The sequence below is a fragment of the Schistocerca americana genome, chromosome 3 (assembly GCF_021461395.2).
Source record: "Schistocerca americana isolate TAMUIC-IGC-003095 chromosome 3, iqSchAmer2.1, whole genome shotgun sequence".
Lineage (NCBI taxonomy): Eukaryota > Metazoa > Arthropoda > Insecta > Orthoptera > Acrididae > Schistocerca > Schistocerca americana.
Window position 1 is genome coordinate 785,853,751 of NC_060121.1, and position 26,664 is coordinate 785,880,414.

Here is a 26,664-nt window from a genome sequence, read left to right on the forward strand (position 1 = left end):
AGGTTGTTCAAAATGGTTCAAATGGCTCTGAGCACTATGGGACTTAACTTCTGAGGTCATTAGTCCCCTAGAACTTAGATCTACTTAACCTAACTAACCTAAGGGCATCACACACACCCATGCCCGAGCCAAGATTCGAACCTGCGCCTGTAGCGATCGCGTGGTTCCAGGCCGTAGCGCCTAGAACCGTTCGGCCACCCCGGCCGGCTGCAGGTTGTTAAGCGAACCTGAGAGTTCTTGGCTGCGGTTGTGTGCGGCTGATAAAGTTCACTGAAACAGTCATGGACACATTTGGGAATCGCTTACTGTGATTAGAGTGGCCTGCGTATTGCATCAGAAAGTTCCTTTCGAGCGCTATTGATTTTCTACTGCGCGCAAGGCGTAGAAGATGGAAAAGTGTCACACGTTCGCCTGTCACATCTTTCGGTATGGAATGCACTAAGATGGTGTTCAGATGCTTCTTCCGAATTTCAGTTATGTTTACTTTAAAGTGATTTATTTTGATGATAGTGACTTGTCACGAACGGTATTCCTTTGATAACCATATCTGTGGAGAGGATAATAAAACTGTATCACAAAGTGTTACATAAACAGATGTATTTTGAATATCTGCAGACAATCTTTTCAGTCGTAGCTTAACATTTTGACCCACCATTGCAAAATACTGAGGTATCGTCTTTTGTAGGTATTTGCATCCATTGGTAACGTATTCCTTCGGCGAATTCACTGTCCTGCAAAAGACTGGTGTTCAGTTTCCAATATCTTCTTCCGCATAAAATCTGTTGCGGTCGTAGGTTGACACAACGAAGCAAACGGAGCAATATCACAGTTTACTGTAGAAACTCTTAATAGTAACGGAAATATATATTTGGTCTATATGAGTGGTAGTGCAGTGGGATAAATAAGTGTAGGCGACAGTATTTCGGTGTACAGCCACATGGTCCACCGCTAGACTACGGTACCAGACGCTAATTAGACACCACTAGCTTTGTTCTCTAGGCACTCCTGCTCTATTATGTTATGACGGCTGTTCCCCTGGTGGCAATGGCACCGTCTTCGCAATTAACTTTCTTTAATCACAATTCATATACAAAAACCGACCTCGTGAATCGGTGTTTCTACAAGTCAAAATCGGTGTCATCGTAATATTTGATACACATCCTAATGAACGGCAGAACACGTTAAATGTCTGCGAAAGGCTCTTCGTTTCCATGATCGCATTTACTAGTGAACGTTCAACGGTTGTATTCAGCTAACATCCACTGTGGGAATGCACGGGAGGGCATTTATAGAACTCGATAGCGACCATGCACTTGGCATTTATGACTCTCATTCCTACAGATGGATTTATTTCGTCGTCTTTAAATACAACTTACCAGCTCTTACGTCTCCCTCCAACATGAGAGCCGCGCCAAGTGAGATTGCACACCACTGCTCTGTAACCTTCCAAGTCACACGTAGGATCATTACTGATTTTCAGTAGAAGAGTTTATAATCTTAAGCTTAACTTACACTTCCATGTTAAAGGACCGTAAAAATGACATCAGTTTTAAATCTAAAGCATGTACATTGTCGAATATCGTAACAAAGAGAACAACAGAGAGACAAAATTTACAAAGTACAGAATGTATATTAATTTTAGTCCAGGAAAAGTAATGTTACCAGAGTACTACCACTGATCTTGTGCTAAGCGATGGAAAGGAGGATAAAGTAGAGATGGGTATCTTCACGCCATTTGTGAACATTTGAGAATATCATGAGGAATGATCTTAGAGAGAATGAGGAGCACAGAGACAAACAAGGACTGTAGAAAGTCTACAAAAAGAAGTGTAAGTAATGGAAATAAATAATGGAAAAAACTATTACATAAAAGTATGGGTATTCTGCAGTGGTGTTGATTGTTACCTGTACTATTTACTTTTGTGTTGGCAGAAGAGCCAACACCGTGTTACTAGTGGAGGCAGAAATGCACGCGTTTTAGCTCACGCAGGCTGGCGGGAGGAGGGAAGGACTATACTGACGTGAGGTTTGGAACATGACAAGGAATTAGAATTCAGAAAGCGGACGTAATTAGTTTGATACTTAACTTTAATCCGTTAATGATGAACTACGCTCTTGACGGTACATGATTCACAATATTATCAGAATACATTCTTGAAGAATATGGCGCCTTGCTAGGTCGTAGCAAACGATGTAGTTGAAGGCTATGCTAAACTGTCGTCTCTGCAAATGACAGCGTATGTAGACAGTGAACCATCGCTAGCAAAGTCGGCTGTACAACTGGGGAGAGTGCTAGGGAGTCTTTCTAGACTAGACCTGCCGTGTGCCGGCGCTCGGTCTGCAATCACTGATAGTGGCGACACGCGGGTCCGACGTATACTAACGGACCGCGGCCGATTTAAAGGCTACCATCTAGTAAGTGTGGCGGTGACACCACATTCACCTTGTGTGTCGGAAAATTTACAATATTTCAAAAGTGGTTCAAATGGCTTTGATCACTATGGAACTCAACTTCTGAGGTCATCAGTCCCCTAGAACTTAGAACTACTTAAACCTAACTAACCTAAGGACATCACACACATCCATGCCCGAGGCAGGATTCGAACCTGCGACCGTAGCGGTCTCGCTGCTCCAGACTGTAGCGCCTAGAACCGCACGGCCACACCGGCCGGCTACAATATTTCACTGAGCTATCTTTGAACAATTGACCTCGCCGTTGGTGGGAGGCTTGCGTGTCTCAGCGATACAGACAGCCGTACCGTAGGTGCAACCACACCGGACTGGAGGGGTATCTGTTGAGAGGCCAGACAAACGTGTGGTTCCTGAAGAGGGGCAGCAGCCTTTTCATTAGTTGCAGGAACAACAGTCAGGATGATTGACTGACCTGGCCTTGTAACACTAACCAAAACGGCCTTGCTGTGCCGGTACTGCGAACGGCTGAAAGCAAGGGGAAACTACAACCGTAATTTTTCCCGAGGGCATGCAGCTTTACTGTGTGGTTAAATGATGATTGCGTCCTCTTGGGTAAAATATGCCGGAGGTAAAATAGTTCCCCATTCGGATCTCCGGGTGAGGACTACTCAGGAGGACGTCGTTATCAGGAGAAGAAAACTGGCGTTCTACGGATCGGAGCGTGCAACGTCAGATCCCTTAATCGGGCAGGTATGTTAGAAAATTTGAAAAGGGAAATGGATCGGTTAAAGTTAGATATCGTGGGAATTAGTGGAGATCGGTGGTAGGAGGAACAAGACTTCTGGTCAGGTGAATACAGCGTTATAAATACAAAATCAAATAGGGGTAATGCTGGAGTCGGTTTAATAATGAATAGGAAAATAGGAGTGCGGATAAGCTACTACAATCAGCATAGTAAACGCATTATTGTGGCCAAGATAGACACGAAGCCCACGCCTACCACAGTAGTACAAGTTTATATGCCAACTAGCTCTGCAGATGATGAAGAGATTGATGAAAAATATGATGAGATCAAAGAAATTATTCAGATAGTGAAGCGAGACGAAAATTTAATAGTCATGTGTGGCTGGAATTCGATAGTAGGAAAAGGAAGAGAAGGAAACGTAGTAGGTGAATATGGAATGGGGGTAAGAAATGAAAGAGGAAGCCGTCTGGTAGAATTTTGCACAGAGCATAACTTAATCATAGCTAACACTTGATTCAAGAATCATAAAAGAAGGTTGGATACGTGGAAGAATCCTGAAGATACTAGAAGGTATCAGATAGATTATATAATGGTAAGACAGAGATTTAGGAACCAGGTTTTAAATTGTAAGACATTTCCTGGGACAGATGTGGACTCTGACCACAATATATTGGTTATGAACTGTAGATTAAAAATGAAGAAACTACAAAAAGGTGGGAATTTAAGACGATGGGACCTGGATAAATTGGCAGAACCAGAGGTTCTAGAGAGTTTTAGGGAGAGCATAAGGGAACGATTGACAGGAATGGGGGAAAGAAATACAGTAGAAGAAGTATAGGTAGCTCTGAGGGATGAAGTAGTGAAGGCAGCAGAGGATCACGTAGGTAAAAAGACAAGGGCTAGTAGAAATCCTTGGGTAACAGTAGAGAAATTGAATTTAGTTGATGAAAGGAGAAAATATAAAAATGCAGTATATGAAGCAGGCAAAATGGAATACAAATGTCTCAAAAATAAGATCGACAGGAAGTGCAAAATGGCTAAGCAGGGATGGCTAGAGGACAAATGTAAGGATGTAGAGGCTTATCTCACTAGGGGTAAGATAGATACTGCTACAGGAAAATTAAAGAGAACTCTGGAGAAAAGAGAACCACTTGTATGAATATCGAGAGCTCCGATGGAAACCCAGTTCTAAGCAAAGAAGGGAAAGCAGAAAGGTGGAAGGAGTATATTGAGGGTCTATACAGGGGCGATGTAGATAAAGATGAAATGGGAGATACGATACTGCGTGAAGAGTTAGACAGAGCACTGAAAGACCTAAGTCGAAACAAGGCCCCGGGAGTAGACAACATTCCATAGGAACTACTGACGGCCTTGGGAGAACCAGTCCTGACAAAACTCTACCGTCTGGTGAGCAAGATGTATGAGACAGGCGAAATACCCTCAGACTTCAAGAAGAATATAATAATTCTAATCACAAAGAAAACAGGTGTTGACAGATGTGAAAATTACCGAACTATCCGTTTGATAAGTCACGGCTACAAAATACTAAAGCGAATTCTTTACAGACGAGAGGAAAAACTGGTAGAAGCCGACCTCAGAGAAGATCAGTTTGGATTCCGTAGAAATGTTGGAACACGTGAGGCAATAGTGACCCTACGACTCATCTTAGAAGATAAATTAAGGAAAGGCATTTGTAGACTTAGAGAAAGCTTTTGACAATGTTGACTGGAATACTCTCTTTCAAATTCTGAAGAGGCAGGGGTAAAATACAGGGAGCGAAAGGCTATTTACAATCTGTATAGAAACCAGATGGCAGTTATAAGAGACGAGGGGTATGAAAGGGAAGCAGTGGTTGGGAAGGGAGTGGGACCGGAGTATAGCCTATCCCTGATGTTATTCAATCTGAATATTGAGCAAGCAGTAAAGGAAACAAAAGAAAAATTCGGAGTAGGTATTAAAATCCATGAGATTCGCTGATGACATTGTAATTCTGTCAGAGACAGCAAAGGACTTGGAAGAGCAGCTCGCGGGTACAGACAAAGATATAAATGTTACTCTGTAGCGCGGTAGACCGGATGGTCACCCACCCAAGTGGTAGCCCAGCCCGACAGCGCTGAACTTCGATAATCTGACGGGAACCGGTGTTACCATTGCGGAAGGCAATATTTGATCTGAAGCAGCAAAGGATACTTATCCTTTTCCAAGCCTCCTATTTTCGCCTTGCTGTGGTGTGATCACGCGGACTGCATCATTAACACGTGTGCAAATAAAACGTCAAAGGGTCCCTCTAAGACGACCCGTTCGTGGACACCCTCATTGCCACCCACTCCCTTTTGTTTAGCACGTTAGAAGTGTACGTTCAGAAATTTCGACACCAAATCAGCCTGGTGGGTGCTATAGCGCCTCAGTGTTAGGTGACCCCTTCGCCACCCCTTGGGTGCGGATTGCCTGCCTTCAAGCGGTAGAGCAAGCGCCTGGTTGAACTGGTATCAACGTTTCTGACAAGTATATCTGTAACGTGCTCAACAAAGTTGCGTGAGTCGCACAGACACTGTAGCCGAACTGTGGAGATCTTACTGCAACCCTTCGTCGTTTTATTCACGCAGTTGTTAATGTCACATTCCCAAGTGATCACGCCACAAGAGGGTGAAAATAAGAGGGATGAAAAAGCATGAGTACCCCTTGGCACTTCGGATTAGTTCAAATTCCGTTAAGTGGTTGTGAAGGGTGCCTAGTTGTTCCAACCCGTACACGAGAGCAAAACTTGGAGTCACACTGCACTCCAAAGAGGTGTGTCACGTCCATTGCTGATACTGACCCGCAGTGTCATTAGAAAAAGGGGTTATCAGCAGTGTGGCTAAGAACATCGTCGTCATCACACAACGAACTGTCGTTTCTCACCTTGAAATGTCTTGGAATCAACACCCAAAGGAAAGGGGTAGTTTCATTGACGCCCTTTGTGCCACCCGCTGAGGATTCTTCAGTGTCGATTCTGAGCGCCAATGTGTCTGAAATGCTTTCCTCGGGCACCCATTAGAGAACTGCCTGATTTCAATGCTGGGTGTCGCTGTGCTGACCCCCATCACAGAGACGTCAATAGAAAAGGTGAAATATGGGTAAATGGGGCTGTGAAGACGTTCTCATAGTGTGATACGCCCACGGTGGCGTTGGACATAATTGTGATGATATTTGGCACCACTTTAACCCATATTACAGCTCACACGAACTTCCAAGCTGTTTCCATTTTACGCATGCGTCGTGACCTCGCCGTTTGAAGCGTCACAGAACGCTACACTTTTGCATCATTACAGAGGAAGTTTGTAGGCAACTTTGAGCTAAATTTCTAACTAATGCGTTGCAGTGGGAGACAATTACACACTTTCGAAGAAGTGATTGTAGCTGGTTGACGAATATATGATGTGATGTGGAGGAGTTAAGCCTTAGTACAGGTTATGTGTACAAGCGGATACATAACACCGCGTGATTAGGAATACCGACCACAACATGCAATGTTGCAATGCCTTTTTCGGGGTCTGCATTATCGCTTTGTTGTTCGTTATATCTACTTCAGTTTACAACCGCCATTTGGCTACAAAATCTTCACCCATATAGATGTTACATTATTTTAAATGTAGGTGCAAATGCGAAACCTTTTCACCGACACAGCTAACATTTCTTGAGACCACTGCATTCTTTGAAAATGGAGTTACTACTACGAAACGCGCTGGAAAATGAAAATACTTTGACTGAAGAAGGTGTGTTATAGACAAAAATACTCCTAACCCGTATGTCACTAAGTCACAGTGACGGAGAGGACTTGACGAAATATCTGTGAATAGTGTAAAAGTAGCAAATGATACGAATGTGGAAGAAAAACAGTGCTAACAATGTCGAGTTAAGAGAACAAGACACATAAGTAAACACGACACATCATTACAGGGTCTGCATGTTAATCTATATTTGACCATGTTACCGGTAGAGGGTGGCCATATGCCCTTCCTATCACCACCCCTTCTTCTCTGGGTCGGAAATTGTTTACCCCATCTCTTTCGGTCCAATGTGAGCCACGTAAAAGTGTGAGAACGATTGCGAAATGTTTGCGATTTGTGTAACTGAAGCTTAATGGGATGTGGGAAACTGCCTAAAAACCACGTCCAGAATGGCCTACACACAGGCCTTCGTCGTTAATCCGCCTCGTGGAGTAGATCAATAGCCCGCGCGCCTCCCCGAATCCCAGCAGCGGCGTGCTGACGCACGTGGCTATCCGGGCCAAAGCAAAATTGCAGTTAACCATCAGAAAATAGAGAGAGTGAATAAAGCAAGTATTGTCTTCACAAACGAAAAAAAGTTACTTAAGAACTTTGGAATATTCGATTGTAATAACTGGACCTTATACAGAAAACTGAATTAAAAGGTAAGTGTAGAAATCAGCGTAAAATTCTGCAAAACAATAGCAATATCGTCTACAGTTTATGGCCTTGAGACTTGGACAGTAACAGCTGGAAATAAACGAGTAATACAAAGCGTGGAAATGAGGATTTCACATGGAGCAGCAATCTATGGACCATGTGGTATGACAATGAATACAACAGTCAACGAGAAACTAGGGGTTAAAGGTGTAAATGAACAGATCAAGGAGTGTAGAAATAAATGGCGAGATCACGTCAAACGAATGAATAAAAATATAATATCTAACGTAGTAATTAATTATTTCCTGAACAGACAAAAATTTTCGTATGAAAACCTACTTCGTTTAGTACTGAGAGGAGTAGACACAGACGCAGACCTCTACATGCTTAAAATTAAAATTAAATTTGAAAACTAATAAAAAGAAGCCACACCAGCTAATTAAAAATACAAAATACCAACAAATAACATAAACAATTAAATTAACAAGCGATCTAGAGGAACTGTTACTAAGCCTCAAAAAGAAGCAAAGTATCTAGCTCCCTTGAACACACGAAGGACACGCATGGTGGACACCGGAACATTACAAATTACACGAAGAAAGACACCAAGCCTGGCCATAGTTTCAAACACACAAAACAGAAAAAGTGTCACCAGCTCTATAGAGTAGATAATCCCCACAAAATTAGTTCCAGGAACTGTTACAAAATCTTTGGGAAAAACCTACAACAGCCCCCTTCGCTAATACGCAAATACTGAAAGACGACGATGGAAGACTGGCACACAGTAACAAAGAAAATGTCGAAATCAAGCCAAAAAGCATTTAATAAACTGTGGAACTGTGAAGAACACAAAGAACTCTTAGAAACCGATGTAAATGCCCCAAATTAAACAAAAACTTCCTGGCAGATTAAAACTGTGTGCCCGACCGAGACTCGAACTCGGGACTTTTGCCTTTCGCGGGCAAGTGCTCTACCATGTGCGGTGATATGAAACTTCCTGGCAGATTAAAACTGTGTGCCCGACCGAGACTCGAACTCGGGACCTTTGCCTTTCGCAGGCAAGTGCTCTACCATCTGAGCTACCGAAGCACGACTCACACCCGGTACTCACAGCTTTACTTCTGCCAGTACCTCGTCTCCTACCTTTTAAACTTTACAGAAGCTCTCTTGCGACCTTGCAGAACTAGCACTCCTGAAAGAAAGGATATTGCGGAGACATGGCTTAGCCACAGCCTGGGGGATGTTTCCAGAATGAGATTTTCACTCTACAGCGGAGTGTGCGCTGATATGAAACTTCCTGGCAGATTAAAACTGTGTGCCCGACCGAGACTCGCACTCGGGACCTTTGCCTTTCGAGGGCAAGTGCTCTACCATCTAAGCTACCGAAGCATGACTCTGCCAGGAAGTTTCATATCAGCGCACACGCCGCTGCAGAGTGAAAATCTCATTCTGAAAAAATTAATAATTTAAAAAAATCTGACAAAGTAGACCTTCCAACTTTTGAGGAAGTAGACCAAAGCAGTCAAAGTTGCTAGGCATGTGGAGAAAATCAGGTTTTTGTTGAAATGTGGAAACATTCAAATCATTAAGCCAAGAATTCCATACACATGCCTCTGAGAAAAATTGTGATAACGGAACGATTCTCCAAACACTGGACCATAACCATCATTTACTCACAATAGAAGAAGGGGGATAGGTGCAATCTGGACAACTACAGGGTAAACTCTCTCCTAGACTGCTCATACGTGTTACTAAAATCCTATATGGAAGAATCAGGGAACCACTAGAACAGGAGAGATTTCAGACCATGGAGAAGCTGTGCAAAGTTGGCCATTAGTTTCAAATTGCACAATAGGAAAAGGAACAAGTGTGAAAAATGATATGCGTTTTAACCGCGTATGATTGGTTGCTAATCCTGCTCTCCTAATCAAGAAAGTTCAGTAAACGAGACAACACGTTAAATCACTACAAGAAATAGTACAGGAATTCGGCCTTAGAATTACATTTGGGAAAACAAAGATTATGATAACTGATGCACTATGTGCTGACAACATTACAACATAAGAACAGATCAAAATTGTTGATAAATTTAAATATTTAGATAAATCATAACATACAGTCTAAATGAGAAACCGACATGCCAAAATACAAAAAAAAAAAAGAAAAAAAATACAAGCAAATGAAATTACCAACAACACATACAACAACAAAAAGACTTTCAATAGCTGTGAAATTAAAGCACTGTAAAACAGATATAGAACCAGAAATAACATGTGGACACGAAGCCATCTTCAAAACAACTAATACAGCAGAAACTGACGTAATAATAGAAAGAATAACCATTATATGCATAAATAAACAATATCAGGTAAATGGAGATTGGGGAGAAGCTTCAAATGAAACAGTATACAAGAAAATAGAACCAGTAATGAGCATTATAATGAAGAAACGCATCCCATTCTTTGGGAATTTGGTGAGAAGACCAGAAGACAGAATTAATTAGAGAATAGTAAAAAAAATTGTAGAACAGTAAGAGTAACATTAAATGGATTAAGAGGATTACGAAACATATAAGAGAACTCCAGCTTACACTAGAGGACCTAAAAACGAAACAGACACACCAATATACTGCAACACAAATAAACCAGACTACAAATGAAGATCAGTAAAAGGACCACAGTAAGAGTGATTTAAGACGGAGAAGGAAAGAAAGTATCTGAAAGAACGTACAAATATTGGCCAAACAGAAAAGCAAAAAATTATACTTTATATACGAATAAATATAAATGAAATAAATTATAATAGTCCTTGTATAATCACTGTGTTATTGAATTTTCTTCTTGAATTGTTCTTATACTGAATAGTATTATTGAACGATTATTATTTAGTAAATCGTGACTAGAGTATTGCAATGGAGGCCACAAAATAAATAATAATAATCCACTAAAGGTCCAGATATTCAAATACAGAGATACGTAAACAGGCAGAATACGGCGATGCGATCGGCAACGCCTATATAAGATAACAAGTGTCTGGCGCAGTTGTCAGATTTGTTACTGCTGCTACAACGACGGGTCATCAAGATTAAGTGAGTTTGAACGTGGTGTTATTGTCGGCAGACTGGCGATGGGACACAGTATCTTCGAGGTAAAGATGAAGTGGGGATTTTCCTATGCGACAATTTCACCAGTGTAACGTGAATATCAGGAATCCGGTAAAACATCAAATCTCCGACATCGCTGCGACCAGAAAAAGCTCCTGCAAGAACGGGACCAGCGAAGACTGAAGAGATACGTTCAACGTGACAGAAGAGCAACACTTACGCAGATCTCAAAGCCGGGCCATCAACAAGTGTCAGCGCGCGAACCATTCAACGAAATATCATCGATATGGGCTTTCGGAGCGGAGGGCCCACTCGTGTACCGTTGATGACTGCACGACACAAAGCTTTACGCCTGGCCTGGGCCCGTCAACACCGACATAGGACTGTTGATGACTGGGAACATGTTGCCTGGTCGGACAAGTCTCGTTTCAAATTGTACTGAGGGATGGACGTGTACGGGTATGGAGACAACCTCATGAATCCATGGAACCTGCATGTCAGCATGGGATTGTTGAAGCTGGTGGAGGCTCTGTAATGCTGTGGGAAGTGTGCAGTTGGAGTGATATGAGGCCCCTGATACGTCTAGATACGGCTCTGACATGTGATTTGTACGTGAGCATCCTGTCTGATCAGCTGCATCCATTCATGTCCATTGTGCTTTCCGACGGTCCTGGGCAAATCCATCAGGACAACGCGACACCCCATACGTCCAGAATTGGTACAGATTGGCTTCAGAAACACGCTTCTGCGTTTCACGACCACGCCCGTGAATTCCACGGACCGTACTCCCTTCCAAAAGCGCCAAATCGTTAGGTTCTACGGGCAAGCAAATTTTGTTGATTAAAAAGAGCTGCGCATTGTTCTCTCACCTTTGACTATCGATAGACGATGTTTAGAATGTTATTTATTAGTTGCACGGATAGATGGCGTGAATGTGTCTCTCGTTTTCGCGATATTTCTTTCGCTATGAGACATTGTTTTCGCCTGCGGATAGATCACATTATTGACATTCTGTGTAAGAGAAATGGGGTGCCGTGATTAATCTGATGAAGAAATTGCCGATTTGGTGAATTTTGGGGGCATTGTCCGTATCGTAGATAGTGATGATGATTTGGACGAGACAGTTGTCTTTGAAGGCTACTGCAGTACAATGTGTTCAGACACAGAATTGTAAAATGGTGGCAGAAACTGTTTCTTTTTTTCAGTGGCTACTATTAGGAGTATCGAATTCATTTTGGTTACACACTTCGTTTCTGACCAAGAAAATGACTATAACCGATTTCATTAGCAATCTTGCCGACAGCTCCAATTAGCCAAAAGGAGCCTGTAGCGCTGAGTGACACACAGACATTTCCTGCAGTATTTACCACCCACAAGCAGAAAATATGCCGCCCTCTTATGTTACGTTTGTTCTTCAAAAACAAAATAAGAAAGTGGAAAAGTATCTCGCTTGAAGACATGTTATCGATGCGAACAATACAATGTGTCGTTATGTATGGAATGCTGTTTTAAAATACTTCATACGAAAATGCAGTGTAAATCCATGTAGAAAGTGCTGTTATATTTAAATAGGATATTCAGCGCTGATCGTTGTGTATTTATTAACTCAATTACTCTACGTTTATGAATGTATGATTTTTTTAATTTTACAAAAATAATGTCATGTTGTTGCTGTTGTTGTGGTCTTCAGTCCTGAAACTGGTTTGATGCAGTTTTCCATGCTACTCCATCCTGTGCTAGCTTCTTCATCTCCCAGTACCTACTGCAGCCTACATCCTTCTGAATCTGCTTAGTGTATTCATCTCTTGGTCTCCCTCTACGATTTTTTCCCTCAACGCTGCCCTCCAATACTAAATTGGTGATCCCTCGATGTCTCAAAACACGTCCTACCAACCGATCCCTTCTTCTAGTCAAGTTGTGCCACATGCTCCTCTTCTCCCCAATTCTATTCAATACCTCCTCATTAGTTATGTGATCTACCCCTCTAATCTTCAGCATTCTTCTGTAGCATCACATTTCGAAAGCTTCTATTCTCTTCTTGTTTAAACTATTTATCGTCCACGTTTCACTTCCATACATGGCTACACTCCATACAAATACTTTCAGAAACGACTTCCTGACATTTAAATCTATACTCGATGTTAACAAATTTTTCTTCTTCAGAAACGCCTTTCTTGCCATTGCCAGTCTACATTTTATATCCTCTCTACTTCGACCATCATCGGTTATTTTGCTACCCAAATAGCAAAATTCCTTTACTACTTTAAGTGTCTCATTTCCTGATCTAATTCCCTCAGCATCACCCGACTTAATTCGACTACTTTCCATTATCCTCGTTTTCCTTTTGTTGATGTTCGTCTTATACCCTCCTTTCAGGACACTGTCCACTCCGTTCAACTGCTCTTCCAAGTCCTTTGCTGTCTCTGACAGAATTACAATGTCATCGGCGAACCTCAAAGTTTTTATTTATTCTCCATGGATTTTAATACCTACTCCGAACTTTTCTTTTGTTTCCTTTATTGCTTGCTTAATATACAGATTGAATAGCATCGGGGATAGGCTACAACCCTGTCTCACTTCCTTCCCAACCACTGGTTCCCTTTCATACCCCTCGACTCTTATAACTGCCATCTGGTTTCTGTACAAATTATAAATAGCCTTTCGCTCCCTGTATTTTACCCCTGCCACCTTCAGAATTTGAAAGAGAGTATTCCAGTCAACATTGTCAAAAGCTTTCTCTAAGTCTACAAATGCTAGAAGCGTAGGTTTGCCTTTCCTTAACTTTCTTCAAAGATAAGTCGTAGGGACAGTATTGCCTCACGTGTTCTAACATTTCTACGGAATCCAAACTGATCTTCCCCGAGGTCGTCTTCTATCAGTTTTTCCATTCGTCTGTAAAGAATTCGCGTTAGTATTTTGCAGCTGTGACTTATTAAACTGATTGTTCGGTAATTTTCACATCTGTCAACACCTGCTTTCTTTGGGATTGGAATTATTGTATTCTACTTGAAGTCTGAGGGTATTTCGCCTGTCTCATACACCTTGCTCACCACATGGTAGAGTTTTGTCAGGACTGGCTCTCCCATGGCTGTCAGTAGTTCTAATGGAATGTTGTCTACTCCGGGGGCCTTGTTGCGACTCAGGTCTTTCAGTGCTCTGTCTAACTCTATCGTATCTTTATCTACATCGCCCCTGTATAGACCCTCTATATACTCCTTCCACCTTTCTGCTTTCCCTTCTCTGCTTAGAACTGGGTTTCCATCGGAGCTCTCGATATTCGTACAAGTGGTTCTTTTTTCTTCAGAGTTCTCTTTAATTTTCCTGTAGCAGTATCTATCTTACCTCTAGTGAGATAAGCCTGTTCATCCTTACATTTGTCCTCTAGCCATCCCTGCTTCGCCATTTTGCACTTCCTGTCGATCTCATTTTTGATACGTTTGTATTCCTTTTTGCCTGCTTCATTTACTGTATTTTTATATTTTCTCCTTTCATCAAATAAATTCAATATTTCTTCTGTTACCCAAGGGTTTCTAGTAACCCTAGTCTTTTTACCTACTTGATCCTCTGCTGCCTTCACTACTTCATCCCTCAAAGCTACCCATTCTTCTTCTACTGTATTTCTTTCCCCCAGTCCTGTCAAATGTTCCCTTATGCTCACCCTGAAACTCTTTACAACCCATCTCCTTAAATTCCCACCTTTTTGCAGTTTCTTCAGTTTTAATCTACAGTTAATAACCAGTCATGTATAATAATATAATTTGTCTATGTTATACCAGGGAGGATTTTGTTCATCGTTGCATATGAAAGAAGACAAAATGGCTTAAAATAGTGTTAATTTTGTATTTTTATTTTCGATATTTTCCAAGATATAAATTTTTGAACACAGCTGAAATCGCCTTTATTTTGCGGACATGGACAAGTGCGGGGCCGGTACTAAGAGTTTTAAACACTTCTGCTGGCCACCAAACTCCCCAGACATGAACATTATTGAGCATATCTGGGATGGCTTGCAACATGCTGTTCAGAAGAGATCTCCACCCCTTTGTACTCTTACAGATTTGTGCACAGCCCTGCACGATTCATTGTGTCAGCTCCCTCCAGCACTATCTCAGACATTAGTCGAGTCCACGTCACTTCGACACTTGCGCTTACTCGCAGGGGCCATGTGCTATATTAGGCAGCTGCCCCAGTTTCTTTGGCTCTTTCGTGTAATACTGATAATGGCTTATCGTCTAACAGGGACAAAATCAACAGGTAGGGCAAGAAAGGGACAGAGAGATCAGGTAGAGGAAATACCGACAATAGACACACTGAGGACTCAAAAGGACGAAACAGACAAAAGAAAAACATAAAAGATAAGACAAAAAAATTAAGTTGGATCCAAGATGAAACTGGCACACACGTGTCCAAACACGTTCACGTGTAGATGTATGTGGAGGAGAAGTTTTCAGTATGAGGTAGCCTACAGTTTTTGCAGTGTTATGGTCTGTTATCCCGCGTACAAAGACAGCAGCGGCACTTTATGCCCTGCGGCGGGCCGAGGACAGACGGGAGCCGAGCCCCGCCCCGCCGGCTGCTGCGGGTCCTTCCTGGAAGAATTTGTCTGCGACCGTGAGAAGCGGCCAGCGGTCAGCGCGACCTCCTGCCGAGACCTCCTCTGGCACGCCGGCTGAGGACCCCAGTTTCCCATGCGCCGCTTGTGTCTCTACCGCTTCCGAAAGTCGTCAGGGTGGCCACTGGCACTGATTTACGGCTCCCACGCTGTCTTCGGGAAGAAAGCTCGCACTTGTTACCCTTTCCGTTGTTAGCGGCTACTGTTTGGCCGCGCAGTGGTCGCGTCCCATGGGTCGAAGGGAGGGACGGCAGGCCCGACTAATCCTCTGAGCGGTGTGGTCTCACCGCAAGACTGCCGCCGCCGCCCAGGGGTGCCTCTCCATTCTCATGGAGAGCGGACGCTACATTCGTGTTCTGTTGAGAATTTTCACCGCCCATTTGGAAGTAAACGACCCCGTTGGAATGCTGGGTGGAGGTGGGGATAGATGGGGTGACAGGCTGGTGAGGGGAGAGGCAGAGCGGAGGTGGTGGAAGTTTCAGGATCAAGGCTTCAAAACGATTTGGAATAGTACTCCATTTCGCTGCATTTCTCCATAACTTTCGTTGCCCCTGTAAGTATCGGAAAATAACTTCACACTAAAGTTTTAGCCGTTATTGGTGTGGAATATGCCACCCAAAACTTTTATCCGTTACTGTTGTGGAACACAGTCAATGTGGTGATTAAATCTCATCAAAAGCAGTCTGGATGTATTGCCGCTTCGCTCTACAAACTATTTAAAATACTAACAGTACCGACGATGATGACGATGACGATGATGATGTTTGGTTTTCGGGGCGCTCAACTCCGCGGTCATCAGGGCCCATACAAAGTCCCAATTTTTACACAGTCCAATTTTTACATAGTCCAATTTTTACACAGCCCAATGTAGCCACTGCCACGAATGATGACGATGATCCTGAAATGTGAGGATAACACATACACCCAGTCCTCAGGCAGAGAAAATCCGAGACCCCGTGATCCAGTGGCAACACTAGGGACGTTTCAGCTGAATTGCAGTGGCCTTCCTTGCTCTTTACCCCAAGTTTGAAAACAGGCTGCGGAAGCTTCCAGATTTATATCACATGATGAAGCAGTAGAAACCCTCGTCGTTTGCGGGCGGGCACTATCTTTCTGAAATATAAGCCTAGAATCGCATACCATGAAGGGCAACAAATGGGGCGTAGAATATCGCCGATATACCGCTGCGCTTAAGCGTGCGCACCATTACTCCCGGTTATCGAGCCGTATGGCGGGCAACAGATAAGTTGGTATCCACCGCTGTCCAGGGCATCTCCAGACACGTCTTGGCTCTGTCTTTGGGGCTCAGTTCGAAGCGGCACTGAAGACAATTATATTCCAGTCAATGAGATTCCCGCCCGGAGTAGTGTCTGGAGATCCCCTGGATGCCGGAGGGGTACCAGGCTGACTGTCGCCATTTCGTTTCATAGCAGGATCCTTGTGGTTATCATCCGCTGCACCCTTAAGCCTAGTTTTTACGACATTGGCTTGTATCACTCGTTATTTGCAAGGAGTTGCACGCAAATGGTATCGTATATGTCTGTAGACACGGCGCCACCAGCGTGCACTTCAGTTTCGTCGTTTTGTGGGTGCCGTAGCCGTGTGTGAAATGCAAGTTTTGGCAGCTGTACGAGTTGTAGTGGAGTTAATGCTTGTTTGCATGAAATCGCTGCATGAGACGAAAAGTAAAAAATTAAGAAGCGGGATTGGTTTCGTGGCTGGATTAAGAAAAGACGTTAGTTCGGTTGCTCAGCGACCTTGCTGAAAGAAATTACACTGATAAACCCTTTAAGTTATTTTAATCATTTGTTTGGGGATGGGAAGCACTGCTGTGAAGTTTCAAATAAACTAATATTGAATAAACGATTCAGCTTTGCAAAATTCTGTTCAATTATTTTCCCTAAAAAAGAATCTGCCTACTCGAACCACATGTTTTTAGTCTCGTAGAGGTGGGCTGCTCCGGAACCAAATGCATTGCTTGCCTATAATTTTCTTAATTCATTTGTGTATGTACTCCTATAATTTTAATTGAATGGAATTTCCTCTACAGTCCAGATATTGTCTACCAATACATGTACAGATCGCGTATGACAGTCAAAAAGTTAGCACCAAATCGCTGCTTGTTTTTGTAGTCAGCGTCTCTGTAATCCTACAAACACCTACGCATAACATCGATACCTAAAAAGCGAACAAGTTCCTCCGTTTCCCACTTCAGTTTCAGATTTTTTACTGTCTACTGACACATCTAACCTTCGTACTATGCAACTAGCGTCCCAAAGTTGGCACAGGCGGAAAATATTTAGTTTCGCGAACGAGTTGCAAAAACGCGCGCCGCGCATACGAGAAGGCGTGTATCGCAGTTGCGTACGAGCCAGTGTAGTCGGGGAAACTAGCCTTGATAGCATAGCGGTACGTCGACGATATTCTGCGCCTTGTTTTGTTGTCCTTCACGGCAAGCCATCCTGGACTTACATTTCAGAAAGATAATGCCCGTCGCATACTCGCGAGAGTTTCTACTACTTCTCTTCGTGTTTGCCAAACCCTACCTTGGCCAGCAGGTCGCCAGATCTCTCCTCATTTGAGGACGTTTGGAGCATTAGAGACAGGACCCTCCAGCCAGCTCGGGTTACGATCTAACTCACGAATTGGACAGAATCTGGCACGATACCTCTCAGGAGGACATTCAACAACTCTGTCAAACAATGCCAAGACCAATAAGCGCTTGTATTTGGTACAGATATAAACCAACGTGTTAATGACACGCCTAATGTGGGAAACTCTTTCTCTTGAATAAATCATCTAATTTTTCTGATACTGTAATCATTTGTACATGTACATGTACATGATGATGGTCGAAGTAGAAAGGATATAAAATGTAGACTGACAATGGCAAGGAAAGCGTTTCTGAAGAGGAGAAATTTGTTAACATCGACTATAGATTTAAGTGTCAGGAAGTCGTTTCTGAAAGTATTTGTATGGAGCGTAGCCATGTATCGAAGTGAAACGTGGACGATAAATAGTTTAGACAAGAAGAGAATAGATGCTTTCGAAATGTGGTGCTACAGAAGAATGCTGAAGATTAGATGGGTAGATCACGTAACTAATGAGGAAGTATTGAATAGGATTGGGGAGAAGAGGAGTTTGTGGCACAACCTGACAAGAAGAAGGGACCGGTTGGTAGGACATGTTCTGAGGCATCAAGGGATCACCAATTTAGTACTGGAGGGCAGCATGGAGGGTAAAAATCGTAGAGGGAGACCAAGAGATGAATACACCAAGCAGATTCAGATGGATGTAGGTTGCAGTAGGTACTGGGAGATGAAGAAGCTTGCACAGGATAGAGTATCATGGAGAGCTGCATCAAACCAGTCTCTACATGTACATGACACCTACCGATTTCCTTTGCATTCGGTGATTCCTTCGTGGTGCGTCGTTTAATTTTATTTTATTTGTGTGTGTGTGTGTGTGTGTGTGTGTGTGTGTGTGTGTGTGTGTGTGTGTGTATGTGCCATATCACGGATTGCGCGGCCCCTCGTGCCGGAGTTTCGAGCCCTCCCTCGGGCATGGGTGTATGTGTTGTTCTTAGCATAAGATAGATTAAGTTAGTTTAAGTAGTGTGTAAGTCTAGGGACCGATGACCTATGCAGTTTGGTCCCTTAGGAATTCACACACATTGGAGCATTTGTGTGCGTATGATTGACAACAAAAGATAAAGCAGAAGAAATACTACACAAACTAGCAGGAATAAACGCAGCCACTTACATATTACAAATCACACTGATATAAACATACAACTGTGCGCTCTTCAAATAGGTATTGAGCTTTGCAGCGGGTGCATGGGCACACCGTCTAAAACTCGGTATCTAAATCTACATTTTTACTCTGCAATTCACAATTAAGTGTCAGGCAGAGAGTTCATCGGACCGATTTCAAGCTATTTTTCTATCGTTCCACTTTCGTACAGCGTGTGAGAAAAAAGAAAACTTAAATCTTTTCGTGCGAGCTCTGATTTCTCTTATTTTATCCCCATGTTGGTGGGCGCCAACGAAATATTTTCACACTGCGGGGAGAAAGTTGGCGATTGAAATTTCATGAGAAGATCCTGCCGCAGCGAGAAACGTCTTTGTTTTAATGACTGCCGCCCCAGTTCGTCTATTATGTCCGTGGCACTATATCCCCTATTTCACGATTATATGAAGCGAGCTGCCCTTCATTGAACTTTCTCGATGTCTTCCGTCAAGCCTGTGCAACGCGGATCCCACACCGCACAGCTGTATTCCAGGAGAGGCCGGCAAAGCCGGCCGAAGTGGCCGTGCGGTTAAAGGCGCTGCAGTCTGGAACCGCAGGACCGCTGCGGTCGCAGGTTCGAACCCTGCCTCGGGCATGGATGTTTGTGATGTCCTTAGGTTAGTTAGGTTTAACTAGTTCTAAGTTCTAGGGGACTAATGACCTCAGCCGTTGAGTCCCATAGTGCTCAGAGCCATTTGAACCATTTGAGCCGGCAAGGCAGTGTAAGCAGTCTGTTTAATAAAACGGTTACATTTTCTAAGTGTTCTGCCAATAAACCACAGTCCTTGGTTTGCTTTTCCTACAATGTTAGCTATGTGATCGTTTCAATTTAAGTTATTAGTAATTGTAATGCCTAAGTACCGGGTGTTTCAAAAATGACCGGTATATTTGAAACGGCAATACAAACTAAACGAGCAGCGATAGAAATACACCGTTTGTTGCAATATGCTTGGGACAACAGTACATTTTCAGGCAGACAAACTTTCGAAATTACAGTAGTTACAATTGTCAACAACAGATGGCGCTGCGGTCTGGGAAACTCTATAGTACGATATTTTCCACATATCCACCATGCGTAGCAATAATATGGCGTAGTCTCTGAATGAAATTACCCGTAACCTTTGACAACGTGTCTGGCGGAATGGCTTCACATGCAGATGAGATGTACTGCATCAGCTGTTCAATTGTTTCTGGATTCTGGCGGTACACCTGGTCTTTCAAGTGTCCCCACAGAAAGAAGTCACAGGGGTTCATGTCTGGCGAATAGGGAGGCCAATCCACGCCGCCTCCTGTATGTTTCGGATAGCCCAAAGCAATCACACGATCATCGAAATATTCATTCAGGAAATTAAAGACGTCGGCCGTGCGATGTGGCCGGGCACCATCTTGAATAAACCACGAGGTGTTCGCAGTGTCGTCTAAGGCAGTTTGTACCGCCACAAATTCACGAAGAATGTCCAGATAGCGTGATGCAGTAATCGTTTCGGATCTGAAAAATGGGCCAATGATTCCTTTGGAAGAAATGGCGGCCCAGACCAGTACTTTTTGAGGATGCAGGGATGATGGGACTGCAACATGGGGCTTTTTGGTTCCCCATATGCGCCAGTTCTGTTTATTGACGAAGCCGTCCAGGTAAAAATAAGCTTCGTCAGTAAACCAAATGCTGCCCACATGCATATCACCGTCATCAATCCTGTGCACTATATCGTTAGCGAATGTCTCTCGTGCAGCAATGGTAGCGGCGCTGAGGGGTTGCCGCGTTTGAATTTTGTATGGATAGAGGTGTAAACTCTGGCGCATGAGACGATACGTGGACGTTGGCGTCATTTTGACCGCAGCTGCTGTTGGATCACCTGCTGCACTAGCTGCGCGTTGCCCTCTGTGGTTGCCGTACGCGGTCGCCCTACCTTTCCAGCACGTTCATCCGTCACGTTCCCAGTCCGTTGAAATTTTTCAAACAGATCCTTTATTGTATCGCTTTTCGGTCCTTTGGTTACATTAAACCTCCGTTGAAAACTTCGTCTTGTTGCAACAACACTGTGTTCTAGGCGGTGGAATTCCAACACCATAAAAATCCTCTGTTCTAAGGAATAAACCATGTTGCCCACAGCACACTTGCACGTTGTGAACAGCACACGCTTACAGCAGAATGACGACGTACAGAATGGCGCACCCACAGACTGCATTGTCTTCTATATCTTTCACATCACTTGCAGCGCCGTCTGTTGTTGAAAATTGTAACTACTGTAATTTCGAAAGTTTGTCCGCCTGAAAATGTACTGTTGTCCCAAGCATATTGCAACAAACGGTGTATTTCTATCGCTGCTCGTTTAGTTTTTATTGCCGTTTCAAATATACCGGTCATTTTTGAAACACCCTGTATTTGGTTGAGTTTACTGTCATTAGATATGTGTGATTTATCGTGTAACTGAAATTTAGCGGATTATTTTTAATGCTCATGAACAAAACAGCTGACTGGTGTGATCAAAGCAGTCTGCTACTAAAACTATGCGGGGCATTCATTCGATACCACATCAGTGTGGTGCTAGAAATGCACACAGTCGATATAACTATCAGACATCGCACAACATCCTGCTCGTTCGAAACGAGCAGAAATGACCGGACTGAATAAATCATTAGAGTACCATTTGACAACAAGTGCCATCTTAAAGTCTGGGGGTGGAGATCTGACAACAAGAACGGGAGCTTAGTGATAAGGGGCGCCGTGTATACAACATATTCACTGGTGTACAGTAGAGGCTGTAGGGTGAGCTACGTCAATCTCAGCTGTGGATTGTTCAATTTGGTTCGAGAAAACATATCGCGACTCTCACACCCCGACACCTACGGTGATGGGACAAATCTCTCCTCTCCATTCTATCCTGTCATCTTTTAATTTTCTACTTGAAATTCAAATATTATAATTTCTCTTTCACATCTTCGTACAATTAGTATAAAAGCTGCATTACATTAACAAAAATAAGAAAAGAGAACAAAAGAGAGAAAATTAGAAAAGGTCCGCAGCCAGGGACGTGCAAGGGTGCGTGTGGTGGTTTGTATTGGGATGGTCTTTGGGTAAACTCTAAGCATACTACCAGAGGCAGCGGCAGAGAGACCGCAACGGCCGGCAAAGAGAAATTAATCAATTAGGGAGCCAAACGACAATGAGTAGTTCAAGGGAGTGTGAAGTTCGCTGTGCAGGAGTAGTAAGACGGAAAATGAAACAAGTTAGCACTGAATGCGGGGTGGTTATCTGGAGTTACTCAACCATAAAGTAATTATGTCGATTTGATGGGATTACTTACAGCTATTTAATTCCACAGAATTATACTGGTGCATAAGTAACTTCGGAAAATATTGTTTATGATCTCCAGATACACCAATTGCACAACACTGCACACACTTTGCAGAAAGGTGGCAACTTCCACGTACTCCACAGGATATAAATAAACCAAAGAATGACGTTAGGTAATGTTCAAAGATTTTGTGTTGGAGCATGTAATTTCTTTGGTCATCGAAAATCTCCACATCGATCTTGCGTGTGCTGACCAAAGAAAATATTTGCTCCTACAAAAATTTGTGGAGGGCCGCATCGAGCCGCTCAGAAGGCTGATGACAAGGAAAGTGAATAAATAAGAAACGTGTACATGTACTTCAAAGAAGCAATAAAGGAAGGAAAAGAAAATTTTGGAAGAGGAATAAAAGTCTAAGGGGAACAAGAACCAATGCCAAAGCTTACAGATGCCGTAGAAACCAAAGACGAAGAGTTGTAGAAAAGATAACAGTGGTTTGATAATACAAAAATCAGAAACGACTGAGTAGCGCAAGAACTGAAAGCATTCTCCTTTCTATAAACATGATGGTCGAAGGAAGGAAGGAGAAGGTAGTTGACTGGCACAGGAAAGAACGATTTGTTCAGTATAAAACGTGTAGTTATGTCAGATAGTGATATGGAAATGAGGCTGGACGGAAGTCTAAAATGCAACGTCTCGGACTGTCTTATTAATTGACCGTGAAATGTGTCGGCAATCGGACTCATCGAATTTAGATATCACAGTAGAGATGAGCATGCAGCTTCATCCCAGTGGACCGTAAAAATAAAAATTAGAAACTGGCAGGAACCCAGTAAATTATAAGAGAATTTGAATACACATTGGGCAAAGTCTGAGAGTAACAGCCAAAGCTTCTATTTAAAATATGCGAGGTAATTGCAATGTACGGTAAATTCATTCTAGATTGAAATTAATATAACTTTAAACAAAGTGGTAATTGAAACGGAAGTGTCACACTTACTAAAATAATCCGGGCTGTTATGGCGTAGTCGGATGAGTTCGTTGTTGAAACACAACGTTTCGTCCCGGTCTGCAGAGGACGTCTTCAACGGCAATGGGGGGTTGCAGCCTTTCCAACGGTTCGATGCTCACCCTGGCTTGCTAAATTGGTTATATACAATAATATGTATTATTGTTGTCAGAGCAATGCGTGACCCATTCTGTTAATCAATCTAGTACCACACAACGTGACACAGTAATGAAACGCATCATACAATACATGCAGTTTTGAAACGGTCTCGGTATTCAGTCTGCTAAATACCAGAGAAAATTTGAAAATCCTGCTATGCTGGAAAACCTTAGATAAAAAAATGCAACAGTTGCTTTATTTTGCCTTATCTGCGTTAGTTAAAGCAATTACTTTTATTAGTTTCACTTTTATACTGAGCACTTTCACGTAGCAGAGTTCAGAAGTTTTATCAAAACACAGTTTGCAAGAATGTATCTAAGTTTTTTAAATTGCTAGTTAGTTTCTTTTGCAAAATATAATAGTTAATCCATGGGAAGTAATTCATCACTATAAATGAAACAGTCAATTACAAATAAGTCCTATAAATTTATTACAAAAGTCCTAACATGCGCTCTGTGCAAACGAAATTGTAAAGGGCGACTACGGTATGCAAGTGTAGCGAAGATAGCCCAAGAACGCTTCACCGGTATGCAAGCCCATTTGTGTACATCTCCCGAGTCCAGAATAAAGTCCGTATTACACTATAAAAGAGCTTCGACAAATATATTTTATCAAATGATCTTTACAAAATCTTTGGATACGTACTGGGGTGTATTTACCATCATGTATTTAGAACTTGGTCCTATCTTTTATAACGGATTTGTCAGAGATCTCTGACTATGCAATAATGGTCTAAGTGCCAGCATAGTGATGGAACAGGATCTTGAGACCTGTCTCGACCTTCGCCTTTGTTCGCTTGTGGCCAGTTCTTCCGCCCACATCACGGTGCCATACCTGCGTTTAATTTTTGCGATTTATCGAACTTCCGTGTCTTTTCCAATCTTTATTAATTTGTATCATACTACTGAAGCGTATAAATGTTTATGACGAAGAAAATGATCTTGTTAAATGGGCACAAAAATTTGGAATACAAGGAAAGTTACTAGCGATACAGGAGGTCTCGCTGCAACTTCACCATGCTTTTGTAGGGACTCAAAGGTCGGTGAGCGAGAGCAGAAGCAAATTTGCTAGTTGATCAAAGGCTTCCAATTTTTGCCGATATCTGCCGACTGAGTGGTGGAGAAGTGACGCTGGAGGAAGAAAGCAAATAAGGTGCTGCTGCGTAAACACGCAAGAATACCAGAGTGAGCTCTGTGTGACTGATTCACAATATTATCGTAGTTGCTACTCGTTGAGCCTATATACTCTCTACATCCATGTTGAACTCTAGTATAAACAAATGTGTGCTCTGCAATCGATCATCCGCTGTGCCACTCAACTATATCGTGTTGTCAGACCACTGGAAGTAGGCTCTATTTAACATGTTAGATAGTTGGTTGCTATTGTAGCGCGAATGAAATTCTGACACACGATAAAGATTCGAAAGTCCAATGTGCAGCAGCTGCCATAAACAATAAGATATGTATTTTCTTTTACTTTCAATTATGTTTGAAAATTTACTTAATTTCTGATTTACATGCTACAATGATACATTTAATTTATTGGTGCAATACTGTTCATCAGTATAGTTCACGTAAGTAATATTTCGCAATATTACTTATAAAATTATACAATTTGGCAGATCTGCGTAGAAAAAATTGCATGAGGGTAGTTTTCTGGTGTGGGAGGATGGGTTGAGGGTGGGGGGTGGGGGGATGGGACACCTTTGACAGTTCTACCAGAAGCGCACGATCACCTTGGTATGAGTCTAGTTAAAAGTTCCGTAACATTTTATGGAGCACAACATTTATGGACGTAAAAGATAAACCATCAGAAACCGGGGAAAGAAGAAACCGCATGCATTTGAATTAGAAAAATTAAGTGCCCGGGTAAAGTATGAGGCCGAGAAGAGCTAAAAGTTATAGGTGAACAAAGATGTTTATGGAAATATTTACCAGAAGGAAAGGTAGCTGCTACGGCAAGGAGGTACAGTTAAGTCGGCGTTGTAGGGAGTAGAAGAGGGGGAAATTGTGGAGACAGACGAAGACTAGAATAAGCAAAGCAGACTAAAGAGGATGTAGGGTGTAACAGATAAACAAAGATTTTAAGATTAGAGCGAGATAGAAAAATTTTGAGGACAGAATCAAACCAGTCAAAAAGACTGACGAATAAAAAGTATGAAAGTACGACAGCTAGCGCTGAATGACTGAGACAAGACAGACACCATAGCCACTAGACTCGAATGGAGCCTTTTACTGGAAGAAACGCGTTAGAGGACGATTAAGAAATTGTACAGGTTGAGAGGTGCATACTGGTTAAGTGTTCGTTATTTTGTTGTTCATTCATTGTGAGATTCATTTCTATTGTTACCGTTACGACACTTGCCGAAAACTTATATTTGCCGTAACACACTCGAATAGGGCTACACTCCACCTCAACTAAGGTTTGTCTTTGCTACAACCACAGAATGTGTGATATCAAATACCAGACCAACAAAATCAGTTGACTGTATACCAAATGATAAAACGCTGCCTTCACTTACGAGTCTTTGTCTAGACGGGTTTGATTTAACTATGAGCGGGCGCCAGTTGTTATAAATTAAACAGTCACGATAATATTTTCGCAAAATTTATTTCTACGTGTTGACTCATTGTGGTGATATTTTATTTGAAACTAGTTTAAGCAATTTTCCGTCCTTACAGCTATTCTTTCCACTATATATCTTTACGCCTTTCGGCATCAGCCGTACAAGATGAAACGTACCACATTATAAAGAAGTCGGTAGAAGGTATAACGTGTGATTTACATGTACAACCGTACCACGTAATAGAGCTATTTAAACAGGCAGTTCGTATGAAATGAAACAGACTGTGGCCGTTAGGTGGGGATGGTACAAAACGCTTATCAAACTAATGTTCGAATATAACAACGACTTTTTTTAGAATTCGGCGTACATTCCATACAAGCAAATCTCTAAAAATACCGAAATACACTATGGACTTCACTTGAAAATTTTTAGGATTGCACAACTTCGCTAAACGAAATCCAACAGACGTCTCCCAATGTGTTAAAATAAATGTCTCTCCTCTTGAGGTAACAAAACGTTGCCTGTCCGAGACTTTCACCTTGTAACTGTACGCTGGACTTGCATTCG